The 21,246-nt window shown below is 41.4% G+C and overlaps 1 long non-coding RNA gene across 1 annotated transcript in view; it reads right to left on the minus strand.

The window, feature by feature from the left end:
• Window positions 1–15,896, minus strand: part of LOC129529690 (uncharacterized) — a 40,562-nt gene extending 24,666 nt beyond the window's left edge. The window contains exon 1 of the long non-coding RNA XR_008675241.2: window positions 118–15,896. This is a non-coding gene — a long non-coding RNA (uncharacterized lncRNA). The remainder of the gene's footprint in view (window positions 1–117) is intronic.
• Window positions 15,897–21,246: the final 5,350 nt, after the last annotated feature.

Consider the following 21,246-nt stretch of genomic DNA (forward strand, 5'->3'; position numbering starts at 1 on the left):
AATCAGAACAAGGGGGGTGGGGGGGAACAGGGAATAAGTCCACACAAGTTCCTGGCAAAGATTTTAAGCTGCATTTTTCTGAGTTTAATCAGTAACCTATATTAAAGTGACAGTTACCAGTTCAGGAAGCCTAGAGTTTGATCAAGTCGGTCACAACCACTTTGAGAGTCTTCCACTGGTGTGCGGACTCCAAGAAAGCAGTCACTTGGTCATCTATCACATGTGGCTGAATCACTGGACAGACCACCCCCGCCCCACACACCCCCAGCCCCCGTTGAGCAGCAGCCCAGGCAGGAGAGTGGCCGGACGCCCGACCCAAGACCTCTTATAGGGACCCGCCAATTAGCTGCTGACCAATCGCAGCCAGCACCTAGTACCTAAGTCACATGATAGGGCAGTCCCTATGACTGCAGGATTTCTGAATTACTGGGGTTACACAAAGGACACTCATTCAGGAAAAGAGAAAAAAAGCCATAAGCCGAAACAGAAAACGCCCAGGCTGCGACAACTACGGCTTTAAAACAGGGAACACCCCAGCCTCACACAGACAGAGAAAGAGCCACAACCAAGCCAGGATGAAAATCAGAAGAATGTCTGGCACATATTAAAAAATAATCCCAAAGCAGACGCTGAGTTTACAAACCCACTTCAGCTATAAATCTACTCCTCCTTCCCCTTCCTCTATAGTCTCCAATAATTTTACATTCTAAACTTTTTTATTTTAAAAAGCTCCAGTGAGCCTCTGCAAAACCGCTGTAAGAAAATGTGCGAGACACATGAGCCTCTCTTCCCATCCCCTCAAAATACCCCTGAAGGAGATTCAAATTTGCCATGAAAAGATTCCTAAGTGAAATACATTTCTTTTAAAATAGTTAAATAAATTAAGTGAAATTAAACATTGTCAGAACAGATTCGTATGGTAACTACCAAATCATCTCTCTCTCAATCATTTTAAACTGTACACATCATACACATCAAGGATACTCTTGTTAAGTAAACGAGCCCACTTTGTGAACTAGATACCCATTTATTTTTATTTGAATGCCCCCAATTTGTCTCTTAAACACCTTTTATGTTTAGGAAGAAATTCAACTGTGAACACCCCTACCATTGCTCCGACCTCCAAAAATGGTACTTACAAATGTTCCTTGTTTGGATCTGTCGACGACTTCTCCCCTCCCCCGACATTTGGAGTCAAAATATGGGCTCAACCTCATCCTTCAAACCTAAAGGCCCTATTTTGATCGTGCAAGGCTGCAACAGCTCCTTCTCCCAGGCAAGCCCAGAACACTGTGCCGCTTGCCATTCCCAATTTATGGAAGGAAGTGTATGTCAAACAAACCAGGTGATGACTCAGACTGCCTCCTCCAGCCACGTTTTCCCTAGAATGGGAGGGTAGTTTAAGTGCAGCCCATTTGGATGTGACTCAGTTTTATTAGACTGGTGGCTGTAGCTAAGCTGACAAGCTCACATTTTTTTTAAATAACTTGTACATTTAGAGATCAGGACGCACATTCCAACTGGTTTCAAGAATTGAATCATGTGAACAGGAGAGATGCAAGATTATTTTTAAGGTATGGCAACGCTCTGGCTCTGTTCCCTAATATTTTAAATTTCAGAATTGTGCACTGAAATTTTTACAATGGAGGCAACCAAACGTTTTAATTCACACAAGAGTAGCAAACAGGTTTTCTACATTTAGGTTTACTTGAGGTCTTTACCATGAGGGACTTGGACTCTTTCCATCCTGAAGATTCAAGTCTCTAAGTCTGGGGCCCGCGTGGTGGGTTCTTCAGGAAGTGGTTGGGAGCATGAGAGCCATGTTGCAGCTTTCACTTTTGCATTTACTGCAATTGACACTCTAAGCTGAGCTACTCACACACAGCACACACGTAATACAATCACATCACCAAAAAATCTGTACAGTCCTTTAGTCTCGACCTGCCTAAAAGCTGTGAAATAAAAACTTGAAAATCACCAGTGAAAATTCCAATTAAATATACTGACATGCCCTTGTAGTCTTCCTCTTCAGTAAAAACTTTACTACCAAGATGGGAGTGGCATTACATGGAGTAAATTGTTCCCAGGTATTATGTAGACAGGAAGAATACAGTAATAAGAAGTGCAATTCCCCACATGAAAAATCTGGAAGGCTTGGGCTGAGCAATTTAACTACAGTTATCTCTTTTCAGCATACTTCCTTTAACCTTGAGCAAAGTCAGCAACTGCTCTGACTAAGGCTTGGCATTTATTGTTGATTATGCCTTGATGGATAACTAGTTTTATTACAATACAGGAAATACATCCAACATTTGAAACACAGAAAAATGTTCAGATATCTAATTTTCAGATTGGTAGATGAGAGCACAGAAAAGGTATACACACTGAAACCATGTATAACAGTTAATTCAGGAGTTGATTATTCACTTTATAAAAAGACTTCCTGCAGGGTTTTACTGGAATAAACACTACATTCAATTTACATACAGAATTGATTTTCAGAAATTAAAATCACACGAAACTATTTTGAGAGCACTTCCAAATTACACTTTTGAATTCTACTTTAACCATGTGTATGTATTTCTCAGTTATTAAAACTTATTCACACTTCAGTAGTAATGTATTAAGTTTTATTGGCTTAAAGACAGTTACCTTGCTAAGATACAGAACATAAAGTCTATAATTATATGGCTTTCAATGGAAATAAACACAGGCTATGAAAATAGAATGTGAATAAAATGGAACATCTAAAACTCTGGCATCTAAAAGGACCTATGACATCTCTGAGGAGTCTAGCTTCTGGAGTCAGACTTGCTGGGATTTGACTTCTGGTTCTGCTGTTCCTAGCTGTGGCACCTGGATTAAAAAATGATTCTATGTTAAGTGCTGAGAACAGTGTCTGACAGAGAACTCTGGAGTCATACACATTTCAGTCATTCCCTAAGTAACACTTCTGAATGAGAAAAATATGATTCCATAACTTTTTAAAAAAAGAATCACTAGTAACTATTTTACTAATGTTGACAAACACGTAGCCCATCCATATTTTCCTCCTAAAGTTTCAGCAGTTGAAATACTCATCCAGTTTTACATCTGAGATCTGTTTGGGTCTTTCCTCTCCAAACTTCCTGGAGCCTGCTAAGGCCAGTGCAGAATCGAGCTGGGGCCAGCCAGAGAGGGCATTTAAGAACTCCAATTCCACTTTGCCCAGATGTGTCAGGACATTGGAAGTGTCATCAGCCAGGAAAGAAGGTGAGTGGGTCAGAGACTGGGGGCAACACTACAGCTCTGTTGGGGACAGAGCACTGCCCTTGACATTAACAAGGGCCCCTAGTCAGAGGCATGAAGAGATGGGTACAGACTCAGAAAAAAACACCCAAGATCCACTGTTTATTCGCTCCACAGGGCCGTGACATAAAACCCTACCACAACTACCCTAGGAGAAACCCAGAGAGTTGGGTGGGGAACCTCAGTATGCATTCTCCTCTATGCTGTCTTTCATTAAGAAATTGCGTTTCTTAAAGGAGCAAACAGCATGCATTTCCATCTGAGAACTATCTGAAGCTGTTTCAAGCATCCCACAAACCCCTCAGTAACAAAAGCTAATCGTTTCCAGTCAGCACATAACATATTTGAAGAATAATAAAAAGGACAGCAAGCAGACATCATCGAGGTGCAGGCAAGCTTTATAAATATGGAATTCCTCAAATATGGTGCTCGGCACTAGTGTGGGGGGGAATGGGAGTGAGGAGAAGTAGTTCTGTGTTTTGTTTGAGGGCGAGCAACTGCTCCAGTTTGTCTTTACCCAGGCAATGTTTTGGAGACAGATGGTAACATAATGGGGGAAAAGCCAGCAAAATGAAGAGAGGGTGGTTGGGATTACAAATGAGTGATGGGGGAAGGCTCCATTCTGTTCCCCTCCATGTCGCAGCCCAGTTTGAAGATGCACACAGACCTGATTCAACAGTTCAGTTCAAGGCTGGTTTGGAGCTCCAGCATGGAGCTTCCTGTCCACCGCCACTCCTGTCTTGGGTAAGTTCTAAAATACCAAACGATCCAACTGTGTCAGGCTCCCAGAAACCAAAGTTACAAGTCAGGGTAAAGACAAACAGCCTGGGTTGTAATACTGTCTCTGAGGCAATTACCTGTGGGGACATAGAAGAGTCCCTTCATTTCTCTAAGGCTTTTACTTCATCTGAAGAATGGGAATAAGCGAAAAAATACAAGCAAGGAACAGAGACTGCTGCCTCAATATGTCTGCTACCACCATCAGCTCTCTAAGGGTGAGCTGTCACCTTCAGTACTAACCTTACAGTTCCTCAGGAGAGAAACAAAAAACAATCTTGTGGCCGAGTGCAGTGGCTCACGCCTATAATCCCAACACTTTGGGAAGCCGAGGTGAGAGGATTGCTTAAGCCCAGGAGTTTGAGAACAGCCTGGGCAACATAGTGAGACCTCATCTCTACAAAATAAAATAAAATAAAATAAAAAAATTAGCCAGGCACAGTGGTGTGCGCCTGTAGTCTCAGTTACTTGGGAAGCTGAGATGGGAAGATCACTTGGGCCCAGGAGTTCAAAGCTGCAGTGAGCTGTGGTCTGTGCCACTGCACTCCAGCCTGGGCAACAGAACAAGACACTGTCAAAAACAAAAAAAAACAAAACAAAACAAAAAAACAAACAACAACAAAAAAACCTCAAGCTGCCAAGTCACACGTTCATTTGAAGGCAAACAAAATGTCTTTATCACCTATGTTTTGCAATGATCAAAAATCTTTGGATTGCTTCTATATTCACTTTTTGATTATAGCAAAGTATCCTACTTTGAAAACAAGATTCTTTCTGTATACATTTTATGTAAGATCCACAATATCAGAGGTTTTTCATAGAAACCTGCCTCCATGGCTATGTGTATGCCTCTACAGACATGCACACAAGCTATACTAGTCTTATATAAGAATCTGAACATTTCTTTATGAGGGCTGGCCTCTGTTTCAAGCTTCTCATGTTATGTAAGTAGCCGCTTTGCCTGTCTTCCTGCAATGATTTCAGCTCTAAGCAGTATACTTCGCTCAGAAAAGTTTTTATTAGTTGTCTTCTTTCCCCACCCATTTTAAAGAACAAACTGACTCAGTTTTTTGATGGCAACACCACTGGGTGGGAGTGAACATGGGAGTGGGCAGGGTGGGAGAAAGGGAGGATGAGGAGGAGGAGGAGGTGGTGAGAGCCAAGAGCTGAATCACAGCCATGTGAGTAATCTTAGGCTTTTTTTTTTCTTCCTAAGGGTATGAATCAAATTAAGCTTATTTTGCTGTGGGTGAAGGAAGAGGAATATAATAGCGTGAATCAGAGCAATTATCAAATATGCGGCACTCACTAAAAATTAATTACAATCACTACTTTTTTTCACATGTCTGCCTGAAAATGCCAGAGAGCTTTTGTTATTAATCAATATAATCCTTGACAAAAATTCTTCAGACTTTGAACTCAATTATCACCCTCTTCCCTTTAAAAATTTCCTTTTACACATGAATTTCAGAAACAGGAATTCTTTCGGAGCTTCTGTGAGATAATCTTTGGCCCTTGGAGGTAAGTGTGAAAACAGCATGGATAATACTCGGTAGAGACCAGGTTATACACTATCTGGCCATGAGCACTGGAAGCAAAATATTGAATTTATAAAAACAATTGCTCAGAAAATGAGTTCAACCTCTCAAGAGCATTCCAATGGGAATGCTGCATGCAACAACACGCCCTCAGGGAAAAGTGGGCATTCCTTTCCTAATAGTTGGCAGTGAGAATAAAGTTGTCATACAGAACTTTTGAATTGCCTTAGGGTGAAATAAGCAGATCTTCATCAATGTGAGAATTTACTAAGAGTAATATTAAGAAAAAGATGGATCAAAACATATAAAATCTGTTTTTCTGAATTTACATAGTTATTACCAGGTGTAAAATGGCTAAGGGGGAAGGCTTGGACAACTAAAATACTATTTTAATGGAGTCTATGCATTAGGAAGTCAAGAGGGCATATTTGAACTCTACTGAGATTCTGTTACATGTTTTACTACACAAATGAGCTAAAATACATTGTCCGCTTAGTTACCTACCCATGATTTTTTCCTTTATTAAACATAGGTATGGATATTCTTTAGATAAGCAAATGTTCTCTGTGAATTAGTACCCTTACAGAATATTCTACACCCAGGAGCTCAGAGAATAGAGTCTTTATCACATTGTCGGGTTTTCCAAAGTTCATTTCTATTTATATAACACTGTTTTTTGTGCTAGCATCTTTACTGGGGTCTCCAAATAAATTCAAGACCACTCTGAATAAGCCAAGGCTTTTACTTCTCTATTTCTATGTGTTCCTCAATTTGGAAATTTTAATCTGTAAGGATGAGCTAGCTCTTTAGGGATGATAATTTGTATGCCCAAGTTTGCATATCCCTAAGTCTGCCTATAGAACATTAACAATTTTGGAGACCTTAGTCAAAATATATTTACATAATCTACAAAGATATATCAATATTGGGTTCATATAAAATGGGCCAGATCTGTTTCTAGAACAGGTGACTTGGCTACCTCTACCCCCAACCCTCAGGTTCTCTACCATCCCACCTAAGCCAAGTTAATTGTATTGCAGTATTTGACCTTCTACCTTTCAAGTCAGTGCTCTCTCAACTAACTTCCTATGTAGTAGAAATAATACTCCCAAACCCAATTTTGTCACATCCTGACCAGCATCTATTGCAAGGGGCTGGCAGTTTCCAGAAATTTCCAGTTCATATTTTAGTTCTCTCTCTCTTTTTTAAAAAAATATTTCAAATAGCAATTGCAGGGGAAAATTCTCAGAGTTCCAGCCCTCTGAAGAAAAGAGTCCTTGGGCACTCTGTATGGGTTTTATCGGCTCCCAAAATGCCAGATGTTTGAGGCTGAAGGTCAGGGGCAGGGGGCAGGGGTTGCCATTCTGATATTTTATCTGGGGAGAATCAGAATTTTCAAAGGCATCATTGATGCTGAGCGAGTATACATGAATTTAAGACTGTTTGGTCTCAGCATAGTCACTAACTATGCTGACATGACGTGGTTCTCATCTAGTGATAAGAGAAAAGAATAAAAAACAGCAGCAGAGACAACTTGAAGGCCAGGCATTTGGGCAAGGACAATGATGGAAATGAGGTAGAGGTGAAGGACAATGATGGAAATGAGGTAGAGGTGAAGGACAATGATGGAAATGAGGTAGAGGTGAAGGACAATGGTGGAGACAGAGGTGGAGGTGGAGGTGGAGATAGAGGTGGAGGTGGAGGTGGAGGTGGTGGTCTTGGCTGAGAGGTGATGTAGTGAAAGAGTCAGCAGAAGCAGAAAACAAAAGGTGAGTATTTGGACCGAGGTGATAGGGGTATCAGGGCCCCTCACAATGCAGACCATACCCTAGAAGTCTGGCTTCAAGGGATAGAAGACAGTACAGGGTGTCCAAAAGTGCAAGTGAAAGATAACAAATAATAGAAATAGGAAAGAGAAACAGGATAAGGAAGGCACTACCCTCATTTGAAGAATATAATTTTAATAATGAGCTTTCGTTTCTAATCTTGTACCAAATACCTTCTGTCATATTTTTTCTATAATGTACCTCTCTCAGCTCACCCCTTAATCTACCACCATTATCTTCTCTCTAGGACGTGGCCAAGCTATCAAAAAACTGCAGCCTGTGGAGAAGTAGCAAGTAGGAGGGAGGTCAGGAGTGGGTAGCTAAAACCACCACAAGATTTGAGAACGCAGATGTATTTAACGGGAAGGAGAAAAGGAAAGCACAGAGGTACCTGTCTGTTGTCTGATTTGTGGGTAAGAAAAGTCCATCATGTGGAAACTGGACAGAGGCCTTAAGCAGAGAAGGATCTTAAGAAGAACTGCAACAGTGACCTGGCTGGGTCTTTAAGGGGGAAATCACCCTATCCAATGGGTCAGGTTGACCTCACATCCCTTCCAAATGAGGTTCTAGATCTTTAAGTTGATCTATTTCAAGAGGGTTTTTGGAGCACCTGAAATCACTCTAAAATGATTGCTTCAAAAGAAAGCTGTGCTGAAGCAAAAACAAATCAATTAAGAGTTTCTCTGTTGGAGAGCTTCAGGCCACTAACTCTTGAAGACATTTTAACCTGAGTGATTATTTCCTCTAGGTCATGAAAATCAATGTATTAGTCCCTCTATAGCAACTCTGCCTCTGGGCTCACCACCTGTGACCAGAAACACTCCCTCCTAAAGCGAGGCGGCTTAGAGCATAACGAAATTACCTGATCTCTCTATTCCTACTCCAACAGGTCATGGGAAAAGAACAAAATGATCTATTAAAAACTGCAGCTGTGCTATAGTTATGGGCGATGTCACTATGGGGAGAAACTAGCTGATGGATACTCGAGACCTCTCTGTACTATTTTTATCACTGCTTAGGAACCTATAATTATTTCAAAAAAAATTGAAAAACAAAACCAGCAGCTGTCTGAAAAAATTATCTTCAAGCTAATCATGAGAAACAAAAGTCAAAACTCACGACTGGATAATTGGTCCCAATTATGCTAGTTCTGTACCTAATGCTTGGAGAAAGACATTCAGTAAGGAAACCAAGAAATGATACACAAGTGTCTGGCCAAACCTCTCCCTTCTTGGTTTAACTAATACGGAAGAGTAACATTTGTTATCTTAGAAACTAAGAAGTAAACTAACAACTGTAAATGGCAAAATTAAGATTTATAAATTCATTTTATCATTCTAAGATCTAGAAAAGAGACCCACCCTATTTTATCCAAGCTAAAACTCTGCTGATTGTAAGACACTTCATTATTTTATGTATCATTAGGAAAGAAACAAACTTTGCCAATTAACTATGACACAATGCCTTAAAGACAGTCTTGGGTGACAGTCAAACTAGTTCCTCACTGCTTTGTTCTGGGGGATTTGGCAATTTCTTCTGCCTTGAGTTGCATTGCTTGTCGTGTGATCAGCAGTCCTTCTGAATGTAACTCAGTAACAAAACATAACACAGCTTCAATCATTTCTCCAACTATGAACATTTGCTTGACTAATATTAAATTTAGTGCCTGGTTTTCTCATGCCTTTCTGTATGCCCAATAGCATTTTGTTTCATCACGAATAAAATCTTATTTCAATAAATGTAATCGTATTGAGAGCATATTAAATGACAGGTACAGCCACTCTTCCATTCTCTGTAGCCTATTTCTGACCAGTTTGCCTAGGAAATTCACTCAGTCATTTAAAAACTGTTTATTGAGTGCTTACTAACTTCCAGGCACTGCACTAGGTTAAGGTGATACAGCAAAGAACAAGAGACAAATTCCCTGTCCAGTCTAAAGGGGAAGGAAATATAACCAAATAACTACATAATATGCTCCCGGTGATGAGTGCTCAAGCAGGATAGAGAAGGCAGGCAATCCTGGGACATGGGGGTGGGAGCAGGGTTAGGAGCAACTTATTTTGTTTAGGGTGATCAGTGAAAGAAAGCCTCTCTGATCAAGTAGGCATTTAAACAAAGATCTAAAGGAAGAGAAGTAGTAGGTTTCATAAATATCTAGGCAACAAATGAGAGGGCAAGGCAGAGCAAACTTGTAAAAGAGACAGTAAACAAGCCAGTGTCACCACAGCAAAATGATCAAGGGAGAATGAAGAGGGATATGAGACTGACTGAGTTTGGTAGAGATGGGAGAGCAGATCACATAGGACTTTCTAGGCCATTGTCTTTACAAGGGCTATGGTCTTTACTCCGAGAGAAATGGAAACCCACGTGAGTAGATTGGGAGAGATCTAAGAATCCTTCCAGGGTGATTCCAAAGGCAAGGGTGGAACAGGGCACCCAACTGATCACCTCCAGATAAGACATGACAGCTGCCTGAACTAGGTGGTAGCAGTGGAGATTATAAGTGGTCAGATTCCAGATCTATTTTAAAAGAAGAGCAGACATGATTTGCTAATGTGGAGTAGAAGCTAAAGACAGAGGTCAATAGCAGCACTAGGATTTTGCAATTTTAAAAATGGCACTGACATTTACCAAGATGGGGCAGTTTAGGTATGGCAGGGGTGAGAAAGTGTGTAGAAGGAAATGAAGAGTTAAGCTTTGGACATGCTAGGCTTGAGATGCCAATCAGATATCCAAGCAGAGAGGTAGAAAAAACGGTTGAAATTGAGCAGAGTTCCAAGATAAAATCGTCAGTGTTTAAGTGACATTTAATGTCAAGGGACTAGATAATTTGGGAGTGAGGACAGTTACAGAAGTTGTGGAGGCCTGAGGCACTTGAATATGAAGAGGCTGAAGCAATGCCAGGAGGATCAGCAAAGAAGATTGGCATGGATCACCCTCTAGGTAGGCAAAGGACCAAGTGTGACATCAAGGAGCCAAGTGAAAAAAAAATGCTTTCAAGGAAGAGGGCATGATTGGTTGGGCCAGATCCTGCCAGTAGGCTGAATAAGATGAAGACTGGGGACTCAACACTGAATTTGAAAGGTGGAGGTCCCGGGCGATTTTGTCAGAGAGTCATTTGGGGGTGGGGAGGGGAACACCAAGCCTAACTGGAGTGAGGACTGCAGAGCATGGGAGGAGAGGTATGTGCGGCAGTAAATAGAGACAACAACTCTTCAGAGATATGGTATAGTAGCTGGAAGGCAATGTGGGTGCAAGAACAGATGCCACCAGGGACCACAGGGACAATTGCAGAAACCTTGATTAGAAGACAGGATGATGGGATTCAGTGCATTGTCAAGAGATGGGCCTTCGGTGGTGCACTACAGAAAAATAACCCATGAGCACCCATAAAAGTATGTCAATAGGTTCCCAAGTAGCAACATATGAAAGCTTTCTTCCAATTGCCTAACTCTATGCCATATGTCTGTTTAAAATCTTCTCTTTAGATATAGGCTAGTTTGTTCTCCTCTGTGACATTTTATTGCTGCCTTTGCCACATTGAGATATACAGTAGGCCCATGGGCCGATCCCAATTTTTTACAACAAAGAAACAGACAGACTTTGTTGTTGTTAATGTCATGCAGAGTGATCTGTGGCTATATATTGAAATATTTGGCAAACGTTAAACCACAAGCATAAAACAGAACTGTGTGTAATAAATGGCACTTGCTTTTTGTTTACACAGCTAAGAAACACAATGAATTGTAAGCAAAGTGCATCAATAGCAAATAATACTACAAAGCCACTACAGCAACTTTAATATCTGTATCTTTCGTATCTTAGTCACATTGTTTGAAAACATCCAACTACATGGCTTATGCAGATCCATCATCTGGAATCATGAGACAAACTTCAGATTGATTTTCTCTCTGGCAGTGACACCAATCACTCTAGTCAGAGGCAGCCCCTGCCCCGCCTGCCTTATGTGGTGCCTCTCTGGAATTGGCTAGTTGTGCACACCAGGTAGAATCTATCTGTAGCCACAGAACTGAGGCTGACCTGAGCTCTCAGTAATTGAGAACATCAGGCCCCACCACTGAGTTTCTTGAACTCTAGGCAAAATAGGTGCCTGCAAACGACGTCAAAATTTATTCTAAAAATGCTGTGTGAAAAGTAACACCAAAATTACCAGATCATTATCTGAAAAAAAAAAATCAATTGGCTTCCCTAAATTAGTTTACCATAGAGGCAGGATTATAGAGTGAGGCTAAGAACACAGACTGGCCAGGTCTAATCCCAGCTACACCATTTACAAGCTGTGTACCTTTGCGCAATTCACTGAACATCTATGTGCTTCAGTTTTCCGTCTATAAAATGAGTAACGAACAGTACCTTTTACATAGGGTTATGGGGTGGGGGTTAAGTTAATTGCTATATGCATATGCAATAATTATAATGAGGCATAATCTCCATCCATCTTGTAATTTAAAACTGACCATGAACAATATAGCTATAAGTAGCATGCGGACACTCCAGGGAATTTACAAAACCAGGGGATAGGCATGTTCCATATCCTTGGGGTTTAACTTACACTACAAAATCTAAGGACAATAAATAATGTAATTTGTAAAAATAAATTTTAAATTGTTTAAATACGAAAACATAGCTATAGTGAAGATTAGAATACAAAAAATCCCACTTGAAGATACGGCAGAGACTGGAAATAAATTGTATGTTTGCCTCTGGCCCTTTCATGCTCACACCCTCTGAGGCTTAGTGCCCTCTTGTGAAACTGCAGAGGAATACTGGCATAAAGCATTGTCTGCTGAGTCAGAGGAGATTCACAACCAGCAGGGAAATCATGCTGGGAGGGCTCTCCCATATCGAATTCTCAAAATGAGATGAAACAGACCTAGAAAAGTTTAGTGACTTGCCTAAGGTTAAATAAATAGGCAGTGGGGTTAGCAAGTAAATCAGGGCTACCAATTCCCAGTTCAGCCATCTTTTTACCTTGCCCTGGTATTTGAGGTCTCCAGTGGGAGACACCATGTTGTATGTACAGTTTCTTAACAAGAGAGTCTGGGAATCCTCGGAGTGTTTCTGAGAGGACTGTGGTCTCCACCCTAAACCTTGTCAAAGGGCCCAGCCTCCCCTGCATTCCCCCCAAGTCAGGTAGCTCAGCTCCCAGAGATGCTCCAGCCAGGCCTGTCACTACCTGTCCCCACCTGTCCTTTACTTTTAGCCCCAGACTTAAGAGATAGGTGAAAGGAACCTGAAGGATGAGCAAAGACAAAGAGAAGATGGCTCCCATTTTCAAAACTACACATTTTAAGAGGAGCAAGTAATAGAAGGAGGTGGTCGCAGGGTATGAAAAACTTAAATTTGTATCATCTCTAAACTCTGTGCTCTGAAAATCAGGGAAGGAAATATTTTAATTCACTCCTGCAACAAATATTGATTTTCAACCTTATGATTTACAGTGCAGTGGCTGGGCTCTGGGACAGTAGAAATATACAGGACTGAGACCCTGTTCTCCAGAATTCATGATGGAATCTTAGAGACGAGGTATGAAGATTAGGAAAGACAATGAATAATATAAGACAACATGCCTTATATTATTATATACCTTGAGCTTTGCAATGTTTTCTTCAAAGAAAATTTATGAGAAAGCCCAAAATGTAAAACAGATAAAGTCAAGTGTTTTGGTAGAAGCTAGAAGAGCCTTCAGGAAGGGGAGGCAGGCTGTGCTTTCAAAGGTGAGCAGCACTCCCATGAGCAGGAAGGAAAGGGTCCCCTAGGCAGGAAGGGCTGAAGGAAGGGCTGTCAAGACACCGGTGTGGAGGCAGGAATAATGCCACAGGTGGACTTCAACAAACAAACAAAGAGCACAACTGTCAAGAACAGAAGTTCATGGATGGGAGAGTTACAAAAGCTGGTGGCATGACTTCCCCTTTCTGAAATTCTAATCCCGAAGAGTACAAAGCAACTGCGCAGCCAAAAAGCTGTGCAGCAGTGGCCTGGGAAGGGCTCGACGAAGGGCATAGCTCAGGGGCACTGCTCAGGGGCAGAGCTCTGGGGCATCGCCCACTCATAGGGAGAGCAGCAGGGAGCCACACTTCCCATCCCAACTCAGCTTCTGTCCCACTCTCATCCCAGGCTCCCCAGCCCACAGGATGATCCCTGTGAAGAGAAGCATGTGAAGATGGAGTAATCCCAACCAAGATTCCACCAAGGACAAAAATAGCTAACACGATGAGAGACAGAGGCCAGGGAAGGTTGCAGAACATGTGCCTCTATTGACCATGGCAGACATTTCTCAGCAACCCCTTACCCCTGCCACTTCCCTGACTTTGCCATGTGAGGATGCAGGTCCAGGGGGCCAAATCAACCAGTTTTTCAAGAGAAAAAAAAAACACTGCAGTGTTTATAACTGTGTGGACCAAAGAGAACATGTCTACAGGCCAGTGTGCAGTTCCTATATTAGAAGCGGGGTCTGAGTTGATCCTGCCTATTGCACTGGGTCCAGTATCTTGTTCAAGGTCTAACAAAGGTAGGTGCTCAATACATATCTGTTAAATCAGTGCATGAGAACCAAATATTAGATTAGGCAGCAAATTGTAAGCCAACGTCTTTCCTTCCTCCTCCATTAAAGAAACACTACAGCTTAAGAGAGGTAGATGGAGTAGCAGGTTCTAAGTAAAAGGAAATCTACATATAAGTTACTCACCAAGTCACTATTAACAGTGCCAGGGTTAGTGTTATTGCCCTCCACATCGCAATTCTTCAAGCTCTTCAGTTATGCTGTTATGTTTACCTCAATCCCAATCTAATTCTTTTCATCCTCTTTTCCCTTCTCACATTTTTTAAAGACCTCACTTGGGGATTTACTAGAGGAAAAAATATCAAAATCACAAAGTAAATGGGGGAGAGGGGGTATATGCATACTTCCATATCAGGATGGCAAGGGGCGCTACATCTATCTCCACCTTCGGAAAGGTGATAAGACCTGAGCTCTCATCCTCTGCCCTTCAGAATCTTGGTCCTTATCAGAACTGAAAGTGATGCCTTCCTACTCCTGGGGTTGCTAGGACCATCTTTGGCACTCTCACATCAAAATGTATTCTTGAGGTTTTTGAGATATATCCCAACTCTCTGCTCTCAGCAGCTCCAGCTGGAGTTTACAGAAAGTCAAATGTGAGGTTGGAGAGGTCGGTAGTTCGGAGATGAACAGGGTGAGGTGGATCCTGTACATCAGAATGAAAACAACTCTCAAAAGGTAATACAGAGATGGCTGCAGGCACCCAACCACTGAAGAGAGATACTTAATCAGATGTTCAGGGCAAAAACCAAAGTGTCCCAGAAATGAGCAGATCCTACACTTGCCGAAGTAAGTAAAGAAATTCTTGATCATCTTGCTGAGAGAACGCAACAGAGGTGTTGCGTGGAGATGGTCCTGTATCCAGAGGCCATAAAGGACAATGGAAGGTGTGGGCCAACTTTTAGAGGAAATGGGGCTGACAGCAATGAGCAAGAGACAGGCTTCACAGGAAACGGCCCTTCACTGGAGGGTTTATGAGAGCCAAATCTAGCTGGATCAGGAATTTCTATCTGTGCCCTTCCTCAAATACTGCTTCTACACTCCATCCTGACCTGGCCCCATACCCTGCAGGCTGCTGTACTTGACCTCTAGATATATTCATCTCTTCCTCTGACCTTTTAAGAACACCAACTGTAGTCCTGAAATAAGACTGAGTTTTGTCTATTTCTGCTGCCTTTAAAATATATATATTTGTAATCCCAGCACTTTGGAAGGCCGAGGTGGGTGGATCACTTGAAGTCAGGAGTTCGAGACCAGCCTGGCCAACATGGTAAAATCCCACCTCCACTAAAAATATAAAAATTACCCAGGTGTGGTGGTACGCCACTGTAGTCCCAGCTACTTGGGAGGCTGAGGTGGGAGGATCGCCTGAGCCTGGAAAGTGGAAGTTGCAGTGAGCCGAGACCGCACCACTGTACTCCAGCCTGGGTGACAGAGTGAGACTCCGTCTCAAAGAAAAAAAAAAGCCATTTCAAAAGTTATCCTCATTGTGCTAATCTTGTTTCATCTGGCCCCTCCACATTGTTTTTTCTCCCCCCTAAATGCCTCACTCAGAGTCACCCTGTTAGAAGCACATGTAAGATTGTAACTCAGGCCAAGTCAAAAAAAATTGTGTGCAACAAGGTACATATACAGTTAACACTATTGTACTGTACACTTAAAATGGGTAAGATGATTAGTTTTATGGCAAATTTTTTTAAACCACAATGAGAAAAATTGTACAAGGTCCTTTTGAGAGATTAAAATTCAAGGAAAACAAACAAAAAAGACCCTGAGTGAAAGCTACTTACCACTCTTTTTGGTACCTTCTCTGACCTCAGGAAGTTAAAAAAAGATCAATAGGAAAATAGATAAGCAACTGAATATGTAAATATTTTCAGGCCAATATTTACATATTCAATTGCTTATCTATTTTCCTATTGATCTTTTTTTAATTTCCTGAAGTGAGAGAAGGTACCAAAAAGAGTGGTAAAGGCTCATATTCAATGAACCGCAACAGCAAAAATCTGTATATCTACAACTCCACATTTTTTAAAAAGGTATGGGGGGAGAGCTGCATTTTTAAATATTGAACTTTAGGGCTTATAATTGAAAATATATTATCAATTCATGATATTTTATACCCTCATATACTTTTTTTTGGTAGAGATGGTGGTGGCATCTTTTTAAAATATAATTTTAAGAAGGCAGTGATTTTCCAGGTAACTAAAGCACATGTCACAATTAAAACTGAGAAGCAGACATGTAGGCTTCTCCTAGGACTATGATAAAATGTTTCATTTTATAAAATCAGCAGCCAGGATTGTTCTATTTGCTGTTCCCTCTACCTGCCCCTCCAGTTCTAGCTAAATCCCTTCTGTTCTCTCATCTCAAATTTCTTAAGGTTCCTCACACAGCCCACTCCTTGTTAATGCTCCCACATCATAGCTTCATCTCCTTCATTCACTTACCACAGTTACCTTCTATTGAGATTTCATCCATCTAGAATATAAGCTCCGTACCAGGGCCAGGTCCTTGCCTCACCTTCTCTACTGCATCCCTACTGCCTAAAGCAATGTGGTGCTCCCTAGCTAGGTGCTTAAAAGGATTTCTGGCATGTGAAATCAATCACTGTTGGTTTGTTTTACACTCTTCCCTACTGTGCCATTCTTCACAAACCTTCCCTTTCTCTGCTTTCCAGGTTTCTTCTCTTGTACCAGCTCTATCCCATCTCTTCATTGATTTTAGTGCCCTGACATTTGATGATAAGTCACCAGAAATGTCTAAGAATGATGTATTGCCCCAGATACCATGGTTCTGTTCCCTTTCGCAAGGTTGGGATGGCAGATGGGAGCACAGCTAACTGCTAAGCATTTCACAACTCAAACTCAAGTCCTGAGGCACAATCTAAACATGTAAAAATAGACCTTTAAGTGTTTTATTAACAAGAACCCCATATAATGCCATTGGACGCCAACAAGGCAGTATTCTTAGGGAGCATTATATTCTGTCTTTGCCACCCCACTATCTTTATATGTTTAGTAAAGATGCAAATAATGTTAATACACTGTAGCACTCCTTACTGTGTCGATGCTACCTAAAGCTCAGGGGCAATTTAATAGCAGCCCCTACAGAACTTGGACAAAGAATACTTCATGCAGAATGGCTACCAGCTAATTACTACCTCCATGACAGAAAGCTCAACTGGAAATGGAAGAGGCCAAAATGACACTATAGAAATTCAGGCTTGAGAAAAAGAAGTATATCCTAAAAGTGAAAACCTAAAAAACAATGAATCTCTGAAACCACATGTAAAACCTTTTTGTTAGTAAGCTATAGTTTCTATTCCTTGAGATGTCTAGCAGTAATATTTAGACATACCTATTTGCAGGAATGAGTGAATCAGGCTAAATTGACATGTATCTTCCATACGAGTGAATGCAGCAGGGAGGACTTTGGTTTTCATTTCTTTTCTGTGTTAATTTTAAGCCATTTGTTGCTCAATGTCAGCACTGTGGCCATATGGGGTCAGAACACTCTTGGTTGGTGGGAAAGTTCCGGGGGGACGGGGATCCTGTGCATCATAACGCACTAGGGTATTTAGGCTCCATTACTGGCCTTCACTCACTACATGCCAGTAGCATCTCCCCTCCTCAACCAAAACACAAAACAGTATGCAGACATTGCCAAATGCCCTCAGAGGGACAAAGTCACCCTCAGTTGAGAACCACTGCTTTAAGTCCCCAAACACGCCAATCTGTGCACCCATTCCTTCTTATCATCCTCCGCCCAACAAAAGCCAAACTCACCAACCTATGAATTTGTTTTCATACCAATAAATTTACTTCAATGAACAGTTATGCAACTTAAAAGAAACCATAAGCAGAATGGATAACCTGCTTCCAGGAGGGCACATAAGAGGCATTTAAGAAATGTTGGTTCCCACTTTCCCTTTCTGTTAAGGAATTCATAACTTCTGAAGCAAATACCTGTCCCTTCTAGGCACCTGATTTCAAAGGCATGCACGTATATTTTGAATATGACATTATATTCAAAATAATAAAACTAAAGGTTGTGATTCTCTTTATTTTCTCTCCATAAGAGGAATGCAATTCTTAATTCTTAGGAAGAGCAACTGAACTAAATAAATAAGTAGCACATTAAAGGAAATACTTTCTACACTTCGATGAATTCTTGCCAGGCATGGTCTTAAAAACACAGCACCTTCAACAATGGTGTCTAATAATAACACCCCATATACCCCACAGTACTTATAGCCTCCCACCCAAGTTTCTATGGTGATTCTTGAACTCAAATGGTTTGATTTCAAACTACTTAGCAATCTGAAGAAAATCCCTTTCTTCATTCCTTCAAGTATTTTTTTTTTTTACATAATTTGTTGGGGGGAGTGAGATTAGGACCCTATAACTCTTAATAATAAATTTTCTTTCAAAGTTAAGGAATTTGGCTCAGGACCTTCTCAAGTTTCAATGGACTAAGGATAAGAATTCTAGACTGATTTTCTAAGACTTTTTTCCATTGTTATAATCAGGAAATACTAGATATTGTTCAAGTAGAGGCAGAGTGTAAGCATGCCACATAGTTGAGAAATCAGCAGCAAAATATTAATCACAGCTGAAACCTGACATACACTCTCCCATGTTCCTTAGGTACAATACATTCCGGTGATTAAAAATACATTCCATTTCCTCTACGTGCAAATTCAATCTGTCGAACTGGATGACAGCACCATAAAGCCGCTGAAATTCTGAAACCCAACCTGCTAAACATCCTGAACAGACGTTCTCCAAAGAAAACTGAAGAAAAATGTATGTATCCCTTTTGAGATGTGGAAACATCTTAAAATTACTTAAGAACGATTTCAAAATAACCCCCTAATAAACTGCTTAATGTGAACAGCATTTCAAATTCTCAGCCTAGTTTTAAATTTCCACCTTTGTTGTAAATGGAACCCAAATAAGAATTTCCTTGTGCTCTTAAGAATACTATAGGGTTTAAGATCTACTGCAAGATCCCTCTAGCAGACATTGGCACAAACCCTTGAAAACTGTGGGTTGTATCTTTAAAAGGTGTCAAAGGAAAAGCAGATGAAATGCTGTAATCTCCACCCACTGTCACTTAAGACTTACTGCCCACGCACTCCACAGTCCCAGCCAGCATCCTGCATCCACCCTTTTTTTTCAAGCCCACTGCATTAGACCATGGAAACTCAGGATGTGTGGCCACAACGGCCCCTGCTCTGGATCCAGCTGGCCCACCACGTGGCGTGGCCGTGACCTTAGTCACACTTCCCCCTGACATCCTGTGAGTGGGCTCAAGCTGGAGCCAGACCTTCCCACCGTGCTGCCCGCCCTGCTCCTGGAAATGACAAAACCCGGCTCCCTAAAACATTCCATTCTCCACTTACACCAACAGAGCTTCCTGCTCCCCACCCCTCCTGAACAACAGGTCTTTGAATATCATTCACCACCCTGGTAACACCTTTAACCATTTGGCCATTAGCTATTAAGGGAGGTATGCACAACTTCACTTCGGATTTTCATAGAAGCCTGTTCTCTTGATTTTCACTAAGCTTTTTAAACTATTATCACAAGAATCACTTCTACGGGATTTATAAGCATATGCAACATTCAAAATCGAAAACGTGGCACTGCAAAATCTGCACAACAAAGCTCTTCATGAGAGAAGTATCTCTTAATTTAGTGGAGAGAGTATCTGCTGGATTCAGATTTACATAAGCATTATCTTCTTGGTCCTCTTCTAAGCTGGCCTAAAAGGATTTCAGAAATCTTCGACTTACTATGTATAACTCTCATCTTTGAAAAAGAACTTGCATTTTAATAAAAAGGTTAATGAGAAAAAAATACTCCCAATTTAGTTTTAGCTGTAGAGTCAAGAAGCAAGTTTTTGTTTCATCAGATGGTAAAGGTAATGCTTTTAACCGGCAGCACTAACCCCACCTTCCTCCTAAGAGGTGTCTGTGGATCCTAAGGATGGTTTTTCAAGCAAAGAGGTAAAGTTGGGTAGAGTGACACTAAGGGGGCAATTAAGGCACCCATTGTTTAGATTCATACTATTCTCCATATTCAAAATCAAACAGAGGTTCCAGTTCTACATAGGATAGATAGTCAGCACACTCCACCCTGTTTTTCCCAGGGCCGCAACTACGAACCTCAGAAAGAATGCTTGGAGCAGCTATACCAGGACTCTGAAAAGTAAACAGTAGCAGGCGCATTAAGAAGGAAGACTAGAACATGAAAGACCACCCAACTGACAGTTTCCTCTTCTGTTTTCATCCAGTGTGCCCAAGCCTGGTCTCAACACACTGTCGGCAGACCCTAGGTGCTGACAGACGAGAGGGGAAAATCCCCTGTTTTTTCCTTTTCTCTGTTCTCTCAGGCCACAGTCCCCAAGTAACCCTGCAGTGGCTACAGCAGCCAGCAGCAAGGGGAGCCTGCAAGACAGGGAACTCTGAGGGAGGAAAACCTTCCTCTAGATTCAACAGTGCCGTGATTCCAAGAGAGTAGGGCCAAATCCCACTGTTTTTAGTGTCTCTGTCCTCCAGGGGCTTGACCCTGGGGACATGGGCACAGTTGTGAAAGTACATGGCAAAACAGAGTAACTAAAGCCCAAGCTTTCTAGCTAAATGGCCCAAAAGAGAAGCCCCATAGAACTGGAAAGAACTAGAGAGAGCACAAAGGGGAAAGAGCTCAAGAAAGAGACCCCATAAAGTTGCTTATCCACGTGCAGGTCACTCCTCAGATTTGCACTTGTTGACCTCATCCTAACAGTCTACCAATGACTTTGAGAACTGAAGACCTAGCTCCCAGATCGGCCACTGTGGAGCACACACACAGGATATATCCAAATGGTGCTGCAAATGCTAACACAGGACCACAGCTCATAGAAGGTGGTTGGAACTTGTTCTCTGAACCTAACCATTATCAACTGCCTGCTAAAACAAAAATATTGACATTCTCCATAGGATTTAGACAAGATGCAGAGTTTCATAACATAATATTCAAAATGCCCTGGATAAACTCAAAATTACTCAGCATGGAAAAATACAATCAACAGGTGCCAAGGCTGAGATGACAGACATTTGGACTGACAAAAACTTTAAATAAAGTTATTACAAAAATGCTCCAGCAGCCAATCATAAACAATCTTGAAACCTACGGAAGAGAAAGTCTGGGCAAAGAGACAAAAGATCTAAAGAAGAACTGTTGGAAACTGT

This window comes from Gorilla gorilla, chromosome X (assembly GCF_029281585.2).
Source record: "Gorilla gorilla gorilla isolate KB3781 chromosome X, NHGRI_mGorGor1-v2.1_pri, whole genome shotgun sequence".
In the NCBI taxonomy this organism is placed as follows: domain Eukaryota; kingdom Metazoa; phylum Chordata; class Mammalia; order Primates; family Hominidae; genus Gorilla; species Gorilla gorilla.